The sequence below is a fragment of the Camellia sinensis genome, chromosome 1 (genome assembly GCF_055761805.1).
Source record: "Camellia sinensis isolate YWXY chromosome 1, ASM5576180v1, whole genome shotgun sequence".
In the NCBI taxonomy this organism is placed as follows: Eukaryota; Viridiplantae; Streptophyta; class Magnoliopsida; order Ericales; family Theaceae; genus Camellia; species Camellia sinensis.
In genome coordinates, this window is record NC_138961.1 from 30,411,876 (window position 1) to 30,422,906 (window position 11,031).

Genomic DNA, 11,031 nt, shown 5'->3' on the forward strand with positions numbered 1-11,031 from the left:
GCAATTAGCCTCATAGAAAGCATCCTGCTATGTTAACATTCACACTCATGCGGGATGCTAAGACATAAACACTTACAGTGTACTCCGAGCCAAAACAAGAAACTAGTTAGTAATCATGCATGATCCTAGTTCACGTTAATATGGCTAATGCATCGCAGGCAAAATGCAGCTAGAATAGGCTTGGCTAATCTATGGATGGCATGTGAAATGCAACAGATAACATGTATTCAAGTTAGATTTGAAATACTATGCAATTAGTATGATGCGCCGAGCCCGGTGCATGCAATATTAATGAATGAATGCACACATGCATAGCATAAGAATGCTAATTAAAATGTGCCCTAATACTAACCATCAAAGCAGGTAAGTAAAAGAGAGAAAGAAGTGGGGGTTGGAAGGCATTCATCACACACGCGCACGCTTATTATACAATTCGCCCTCTCTCGGAGGGACCAAAAGAATAATACAAATTTAACTAACTAACAAGGTAATTAAATAGTTACAGACCACTTAACTAGTTAAGCAAATTAACTAAGCTAATAAAGCGGTATAACAGCCTCAGGAAGAGGGTCCAATACATGCGTGCTCGGCTTCGCTCGGAAATCCACCACCATGCACAAGCTACCTCTGTTTTCACTGTTTTATACCTCTGAAAATTGCACAAATCCCAAGGAACACTCTATGAACACCGTGGGATGCCACCGACTATGAGGAATGGTCACCGGCCATGGGAAAGTGGTCATCGACCATTGGTATGGCTCTCGGCCAAAGATATTTAGTCGGTCGGCACTGAGAATGGTCGGTCGACCATATCTTCCTGCAGAATCCTGTTTTGACAGCAGCAGAGGGTAAACAAGGAATGACAATTTATTTCAAAGCAAATGTTTGCACCACCACACTCCTTATCATGTTCATGACTCAAAGGAGGATGGCCCTCGACCCTCGGGCCACCAATCACGCATTTAGATGCATGATGGCCCAAGAAATCAAGTTGTGCATTTTGATGTCAAATGAAATGCAAACCAAAACAAACAATAGGCCCAACCTCTATCACAATCAATTCAAGAGGCAAGGTATGCATGCAAAATGCAACCTAAGCATGCAAGCTAAGTATGCAATATGAGCGTGCAAGCAAGTAATGAGCACTAGGCACACAACCTAAGCAAACAAGCATGCTAGACATGTAACAATAATGCTAATAACCAACATGCAACAACATGTGAAGGGGACTTAGCATAGGAACATGTAAAGCAACTTAACACAAGATGCATGCCAAATGCAACACCACTTGAACATGCAACAACGTGCCAATAGACCAAGTATGTGACAACATGCCTACGGGCCAAGTATGTGACAACATGCAAGGCAAATGTACACATAAGCATCCATGCACACATGGTCCAAAACTTAAGCATGAAGGAGTAACTTTTAAGCCCAAAACAGTGGCTAATATGCTAAGCACATGAAAGCAGATGTACATACAAACATGTATGCAAACATGGTCCAATACTTAAGAATAGAAAGGGGACTTTTAAGCACACTTAAAATGGGACAAACATGGACAAATGGCAAGCATGATAAACTCTGAAAATCATGTTAAGGATGGTGTCAAACCAACTAAACAAAACAATCAAAGCATGCAAGCAAGGTTCAAGGCTCAAAGCTATCAAAGGGGCTTAAACCATGGTCGTACAAGGCCAGTCTCAAAGGGACAAAAGGACTCAAAGCAGTCCTAGGGCAGACCAAAACAAGGTCAAAGACACGCCTAGATGGCATCTAAATGGCCTAAGTCTAAAGGCATGTATGATGACCCAAACATGGAGCATAATACATCAACCTTTTAAAGCATCAAAGGAGTATCAAATGCAAGTATACAAGCATACCATATGGACTGAAATGACATGATAAGTGGTGCCAAATCACTAAAATGATGAAAGGAGAGCATGCTAGAGAGGCCAACACTCAATGCCTATAAAGGAGATTGCATGGTAGCTATACAAAGCAAGTCATGGACGACCCAAATAACCAAAATCAGACCTCAAGCACATCAAAACATGCATAAAAGCTTCACAAAGCTAAGCCAAAATCATGCTAAAAACAAGGCTCAAAGCACAAAGCATGTTAAGGCAATTTCATTACAAGACAAGTATGCAAAGCATGCATGTTGTGTCTAAACCAACTAAAAACAGTGCTATATCATGGAAAAATAAGCACAAATACTACTTAAGACATGGCCAACATGAACTCAAGAAAGGTGCTCACACATAAGGTTAAAATGACAAGTATTGAAGACAACAAGGAGAGGGGATAGCCCTCTCCTTCTTAGGACCTCAAAATACCATTCCCACCACTGAAATCCAGAGGGATTTCAGTGGTGAGGAGGCCAACACAAGGTGGTCTCGGAGCTCACCAAAAGTGCATAAAAATGAGGCCAAACAAGGCCTAAGAGGGGTCAAACAATCCCAAACCTCAAAGAGACCTTAAACAACTATCAAAAGAAAGTAAAAACAAAATTTTTACTAGTTATACACTAAGCTTAAAAATAGATGCAAGGATGGCTAAAAGCCTATGCAAAAATGGGAAATAAAGGGGTAAAGTTCTTACCCTTGAAGACCTCTTTCAAGAACAATGCTCCAGCAGCCTCTCCAAGCTTAGATCAACTCAAGAACTCTGAAAATAACTCCTTAGTACCTCAGTAGCTAAAGGAAAGTGTAGCACTAGGTGTTTGTATGCAAAACTATGAACAACACACCGTAAACACACACAAAATAGAAAAAGAATAAGATATAGAGATAGAATAGATACACAATCCTCTAACCCTAATCTTAGAGCTCTGGAACTTCTTTTTGGAACCTTGAGGAGGGAGAAGAAGCCCTCCCTTTATAGAGATTCACTCTTGTAAAGCTTACAAAACAAGCTAAGCAAGAGTGATATCCCTCCATACACGAGTATGGAGGGGGTGCAAAGTGGATGCCAACTATCACAGCTGGCATAAAATATCTACCAAAAGTAGATGAACAGTGATCGGCCAGCCAAAAATGACAAATTGACCAAAACAATGGTCGGCCGACCATAAAGAATGCCAACCGGCCACAATCAATGGCCGATATCAACAAAATAGGGCCGGTGGCCTCAAGCCATGGCCGGTGAGGTGTAGGGATGGCCAACAAACCATTTCCCACCCTCAGAAGCAAAACAACAAGTGTTTGGTGCAAAACCAAACACAAAACAGGCAAGTCAAGAGGTCTTGAGGCAAGGCGAATGGCCGAGACCTCTGAGAACTCAGGACGAACACAAACATGGATGATCACCGAGTGTTCAAACGGTGACGTCCAAGTCTTGAGGACGGTCAAAAATGGGGTGTCTACAGTTAGAAATGAAAATTGAATCTGTGTGTTTGTTTGGAATTAAATCTGATTTTTTTTGTAGCAACAGATCTGTGAGAAGTAGAGATTGAATCTGTGTTTATGCAAACAGATCTCTCTCTCTCTCTCTCTCTCTCTTTAAATTGAATATGTGCTTTTGCAATGCTCTAACAGATCTATGAGAAGTGGAAATTGAATCTGTTATTGAAATTGGAATTTAATCTGTATTGAACTTGTTATTGAAATTGGAATTGAATCTGTATAGAATTGAATCTGTTTTTAAAATTAAAATTGAATCTGTGACTGTATTGAATATGTATAGAATTGAATCTGTATTGAATCTATTATTAAAATTAAAATTGAATCTGTGACTGTATTGAATCTGTTATGTTATTGAAATTGAATTTGTAATTTTTGTAATCCAGTTAAAATGGAGGATAGTGTTTAATCTCCCACAATCAATCTTGTACCTCCGGAATCCTCTAATTCTCAAATGAATCTCCACTTAGTTGAACCCAAACCTAAACCTAAGCCTCTTAGACCTCCAAAGAGAAAGAGTGAGGGTGGAAGGGGGAGGGCACCATCCACAGTTTGGGATCATTTTGACAAGGTTGTAGGGACCGATGGGAAGCGTAGAGTCGTATGTAAATATTGCAAGAAAGAGTATATTGTTGACTCTAGACTTCGTGGGACTAGCAATTTGAGGAGTCATACACTCAATTGTAAAGAATATCCCAATAGGGATACCGATGGTCAACAAACATTAAATCTTAAACCGAAACAAAATGAAGAGGGTGTTGAGGTTGTAGCAACAATTTTTAATTTTGATACTTGTAAAAGGGCTTGGAGATGGTGGTCATTGATGAGTTACCATTTAGATTTGTGGAGGGTGTTAGGTTTAGAAGATTTTGTAATGTCATGCAACGCAAATTCACACCAATTCCCTCTCGTTAAACCATATCTAGAGAAGTGCTTAACATATTCAAAAATGAAAGGGATAAGTTAAAGAAAGCCATGAAAGGTCATAGAATTTGCTTTACTACGAACACTTGGACATCCATTCAAAATTTGTGTTATGTGTGTTTGACTGCTCATTTCATTGATGATAACTGGAAACTTCAAAAAAGAATCATAAATTTTCAACAAGTTGAGGATCACAAAGGAGAAATATTGGGTCGAAAAATTGAGTCGTGTTTGATTGAGTGGAACATTGATAGCATATTCACCTTAACAGTTGATAATGCTAGTTCTAATAATCTTACCATTCAATATTTGAAAACGATAACCAAAGATTAGAAGGGGACTATTTTGCAACATGAGTTTATTCATATGCATTGTTGTGCACATATTCTTAATCTTGTTGTGAGTGATGGGTTGAAAGAAATAAACGATTCTATTGTGAACATTAGACTTGCGGTGAGATATGTGAGGTCTTCTTCTCATAGGCATGATGTTTTTAAGAAGTGTGTGGCCACACTCAAACTTGATTCAAAAGCTCTTGTATGCCTAGATGTACCAACTAGATGGAACTCTACCCATTTGATGTTAGAGGCCGTCGAAAAGTATAAAAAGGCTTTTAACCGATTGAGGTTTGTGGATTCCAACTTTGAACCTTATTTCAAGGATATTGATGGTGGCATAAGGAGAAGTCCGAATGAGTTGGATTGGAAAAAATGTAGAATTTTTTTGAGGTTTCTAAAATTATTTTATCTTGCAACTAAGAAATTTTCGGGGTCTTTCTTCGTTACTTCCAATGCTTTTTACAAAGAAATGTTTGTTATTGAAAGCAAAATTAACCAATTAATTTTGGAGGAGGATGATACTTTGAGCATAATGGCAAAGACTATGAAACAAAAGTTTAGCAAGTATTGGGGGAATGGAAGTAAGATCAATTTGTTATTCTATGTTGTGGTGGTTCTTGATCCTACCAAAAAAATGACATACTTAGAGTTTTGTTTTTCCAATTTATTTCTTGGGGATAATAAGAAGGTGGAAGATATGGTAGACAAGGTTAAGAGTTGTTTGAGTCGTTTGTATAGCCATTATGTCACATTTTATCCTTCAAATAAGAAACTTCCAAGTGTGAGTGAAGTTGTGAATATGGTAGAAGATGATGATGATGATGATCCCTATTCTTTGATTGACTCCCAATTTAATTCCTATTTGGAGAGGCGATGCACTAGTGGATCTAAGTCGGAATTGGAACAATATTTATCTGAGGTTGAACATTTTGCAAAGAATCAAACATTTGAGATTTTGGATTATTGGAAGGTGAATGCAACCAAATATAGGATGTTATCACAATTTGCAAAGGATGTGTTGGCCATGCCTATTTATACCGTTGCATCGGAGTCAGCTTTTAGTACAGGAGGGCGTATTCTTGACCCATTTCGTAGTTCACTCTCACCTTCTATGGTTGAAACTCTTGTATGTACTCAAAATTGGCTTCGAAGCAGCCTTCCAATTTCTCTTCGAAAGACGATGGATAATGTAGAGGAATTTGAGCAATATGACTCGAGTAATATGAGAATTTATTTATCTTCATTTTTATTTGTATTGTTCATTTTCTAATGTAAGTTTTATTAATCTTCCCTTGTTGATTCCTAATTAGGTACTTTGGAGTCAAGCTTATCTTCAAGTTCAACTTATAATGTTGATGCTATAATTGATCTCCAATATCCATTTGCTTATTGTAATTTTTTCATATACTCAACACATTTTTTTACTATATTGAGATGGAATATATAGACATTTGTTTATCTTTTCATTACTTTATTCTTTTACACTTTTTGTCTCAAAAAAATTGTGAAGATTGAAGATTAAAGTTTATATTTTTTTCAGTTTGTTTTTGTGCAGAGTTCATCAACCAAATGCATGGAATTAGAATTGGAATTTTTGAAAGTTGAATTGGATGTGATTCATGATGAAGTTTGATAGAAATGTTTTTATTTTATTTCATGGGTTTGAATTGAATGAAGTTTGAGAACAATTTTTTTTTTTAATTGCATTTTGGTTTTGGATGAATGTAAGTTAATGAATTTTTATTTTTATTTTATTTTTTTTGCATTTTGGATGAATGTAAGTTAATGAAGAATTACTTTTTTCTTTTTCTTTTTTTGTATTTCGGTTAGGAATGATGAATTTAGGATTTTCAATGTAGGATTTTTTTTATTTGGGTTAGGAATGATAAATGTAGGATAAATGCAAGTTAATGATGAATGTAAATTTTGAATGATTTGTTTAGGTTACGAATTGAGATGAATGCAAGTTAATGATGAATGTAGATTTTGAATGATTTGTTTAGGTTACGAATTGATTTTGTTGTATTTTTTATTTTACAAGTTTTTTATATTTTTTAATTCATTAATTATTAATGTTGGAGCATTTTAAAAAATGAGAGGAAAAATGTCCAAAATAAACATTGACAAAATGGGGGGAAAAAAAGTTTAAAAATAAATTTTTGACAAAAAATTTCAATCCGCAAACTGCCTTCAACCGCCCACACATCCGCACAAACCGCAAACCGCATTGCAGGCGGTTGTGGGTTGACTTTTCCCCACACTGCATAGATGCGGGCAGGTCCAAACTGAACCGCAAACCGCCCCAAACCGAACCGCGGATACCCCTAGTTTATATACTTTAGCTTGTGCTACTTAGGATGGCCCCCAAAGGATATCCAAGTTTGTGGGAAGGTGACGTTATGGGTAAAGTGGGCTAGATCCATTGGACCCAAAACAAAAACCACTTGTGCACCGCCGCCGCAGTCCTGTCGGTCGGGCTAGCCTGGGCTCAAGTGCGTAGTGTAAGGTTGGGTTGAACTTGTCCGGCTTAATACTAATCTTTTTAGGCCAAAAAACTTTTGTAATTTATTCATTTATTTTTAATTTTGATTTCAAAATTCAAAATAAATTGGTCCAATTTTTTCCCTTCACCCAAACAAATCCTAACCCACCCGAACAGGTTCATACCTGTTGAATTCTTTCCCGGACAGATCTATATCTGTCCAAACAGTTCAAACAGGTTTTTTGCTTATTAAATCTGTCCGAACAGGTTCACATCTGTTGGCACATGTTCGAACAGTCACCATTCCTCTTATAAAAAGCTAGCCTTCCAGCAATTTAGAAATCAATTTTTCTCTCAGAATTTCGTCTTTCTCCTTCTGTTCTTCTCTATGTTTTTGGATCTGTTTTGTATTTAATTTTTAGGAAGAAAAAGAAAGAGTTATAACATAATTTGATTTGCCAGACTTGATTTTGTAATACTACAAATTCAAGTGTTAGTCCTTGCATCCTGAAAAGTAGACGCCGGTTAGTGTCCAACACAAACCTCAACTTTAATTTTTGAAAGTATTTAATTCAGAATTTAATTTATATAATTATTTTTTAAATTATTTTATTTTGTTGTTTATTTTAATTGTACATTTATTTTACACACACCACTGTAGGTCTAACACTACGAAATGTTGAGATTGTATAGGAGTCATCCTCAAAAGAACTTCTCGAATGATCGTACCGAGAAATTCTACCGTACTCCATGTAGTTATTATTGTTGATATTACAGATCTTACCCAAAGGTTTAAATTTGTAACATAGCTTTGATTCAATTTTCAATTTTTACGAATTATGATGAAAAAGGAAAAAAACATAAATATATCGAGCTCATAAAATGTAATGCTCCATTGAGAAGAATTTGCTAACTAAATATTTTCTAAAAAATTACCAATAAATAATAATTTCAAAATTTTATTATAAATTCATGAAAAAATTATATTTTTAATTATTAATGTTTAAAAAGTTTATCATATATTTATAATTATTTTTCAAAGTTACCTCTAAATTGAAATTTCCCCAATATTTTTTAACTGGAGGTGTCAAACTGTTACACTTACAAACAAAAAATGAGAGAGAAAGAGATAGGGAGAGGTGGATGACTCAATACACTTTATTTGGTTGTCAACTAGTTCGAAATATCAAAGGTTTGAATGGTTTGAAATCTCAAAATGACGTTGTTTTAGGATTTTTTTTTATTCTCTTACCAGTAAGATAATATTTTTCGTATCATTCGAGCCATTCGAGCTCTACACATTCGAGCTACGGATAATTTTCGTTACGTAATTAGATGACGTGAAATTGTCATCACATCAGATGGAAATAACGGATGAGAGAGAGAGAGAAAAAAAAAAAAAAAGTTAACCATAATTGATGAAATGGTAAATTACACTAATACTTTTGAAGTTTGTGTTTAATATAAATCTTCTTTTTATATTTGAAAAATGAGTAAATTATAAATATATTTTTTGAGATTTGTTTAAAATATAAATTATTTTTTGTGATTTAAAAAATTACACATATTTTTCTGTCAGAATTTTTTATTTAACAGAATTAATTAAAAAAATGAAATTTCTAACTGTGCACCTATACAATAATAAAATTATTTGAATTATTAATTGAAACAAAATTTTAACATTGTTAAAAAATTGTTAATTAACTTGATAATTTATTAATAAAAAGACCTATTTATTATGAAATTAGAAACTTAGGAGGCATAATATAATTTTTAGAATCACATGGGATAATTTATAATTTAAGTAAACTTTAAGGGTGTGTTTGTAATTTACCCTTGAAAAATTATATTTATCATCTATTAGATTAAAATGATATATTTATCCCTTAGTCTTTATACATATAAAATAATAAAATAATACTGATATTTTGTTCATGTTATTTCAAGGGAAATAACAATCATTTTCTTTTATTTAACTCACACAAAAAGTGAGTTTTTTTTTTTTTTTTTACAGAATTTTTCAATATTCCGAGCAATTTTTTTATTTTTTAGATTCACCTAATTTAGATATACTTAATATTTTGTCACTTTTTTTAAAAAAAAAATCACCAAATACAAAAATTTAATACATTATCTTATTTTGTTGTATTTAATGGATTTTTTTTAAAAAAATTGTACAAAAGTTATCCTTTTTAAATATATTTAGATTAGATTTAATTTAGATATAATAGTTGAAATAAAAATAAAAAATTATATTCATATATAAAAATTTATACAAAAAAATATCATAAAAAGTATTATGATAGTGATATGATTGTAAATACAAATCATGTTTATGGGTGTTTTGTTTTAAAATAAAAGTTCACCATTAAACTATATTATTGTGTTTGAAAATTCTATATAAAATTTATGTTTGTTTATCATCGCTCACTAAAAATATATTCATGTAGAATTTAATGATGAAAAGTTGTAGAACATAGTCATGATAATAGAAAGAAAAAAGTGTAAGAAAAAGAATAAGATGATCATTTAAAAAATTTCAAGAAATACATCAACAATTTAGGAATAATTTGTAATAAAATTATAAATCTCAAGAAAAAAAATATATATTTTGTCAAATATAAGGAAGGCATCTATATTAAAGAGAAACTTCAAGGTGTCAGTGTAATTTACCCTAGGAGTGGCAACAGGGCGGGGCGGGGCGGGGCGAGACGGGGCCGGGGATCACACTCCCCGTCCCCGATCCCCGATGATGAACATGGCCCCGTCCCCGGCCCCGATCCCCGAGGGGGAACCTTTCCCTCTCCCCACCCCCGCCCCCGATCGGGGATCGGGTTTCCCTGATCCCGAAAATTCCCCGCCTAAATTTGTTTCAACATCAACAACATCACATACATTTTCAACAACATACAGAAAGATCAACAACATCAAGAGACTAAAGTGAGAGAGAGAGAGAGATGGACGATCAACAACATCACATACATTTTCAACCAGATCAACAACATACAGAATAAAAAAAATAAAAAATAAAATAAAAATTGACAGAAAGATCTGAGAGAGAGAGAGAGAGAGAGAAACTAGATCTGGTGGAGTTTATGGAGGAGGACGATTGGTGGTGATGGACGATCTGAGAGCATCATCGGTGTCGCGATGGGTGGCTATGGCTGACTACGTCGCGACAGTGGCGATGGACGACGGAATGACCCCTCCGGTGTCGTGGACAGTGATGATCGACGTCACGAACTCCATCAGATCTAGTTTGGTTACAGTGATGATCGACGATCGACGTGATGATCGATGATCGGCCTTGAGAGAGAGTAGAGGGAAGAGAGAGAGAGATAGAACTGGAGAGGATGAGATGAGGGTTTGGTTTGGTTGGGTCATAGTGTGTGTATATATATATATCTAGGGGTAAATTGGTAATTTCATTTCCGGGACAAACTGGGCTGGGGAACGGGGGCAGGGCCGAGCCGAGTACGGGGCTGGGACACTTATCCCCGTCCCCGGCCCGAATCTGTTCGGAGATAAATTTTAAATATCATCCCCGTCCCGTCGGGGGTATTTTTCGAAGAAAACCCGCACAATTCGGGGCCGAAGAGTCGGGTCCCCGTCGGGTCAGTTTCAAATTGCCATCTCTAATTTACCCTCAAGGTTCTGAAAAGCGGTTGCGGTCGCCGTAATGGTGGCGGTGACGCGGTTGCGGTTGTGGGGTGTAGAGGCCGTAGTGTAACGGTTGCGGTAACCGGAACCGTGAATTTTTTTATTTTTTGCACAATTTGAAAAAAACTTACCGATATGCATATTTTTTTTCCATGATCATATTTATTGGGTTAAAAATAAATATTGATCAATTTTTGTAAATTTTTAAGTATGATTCAATATA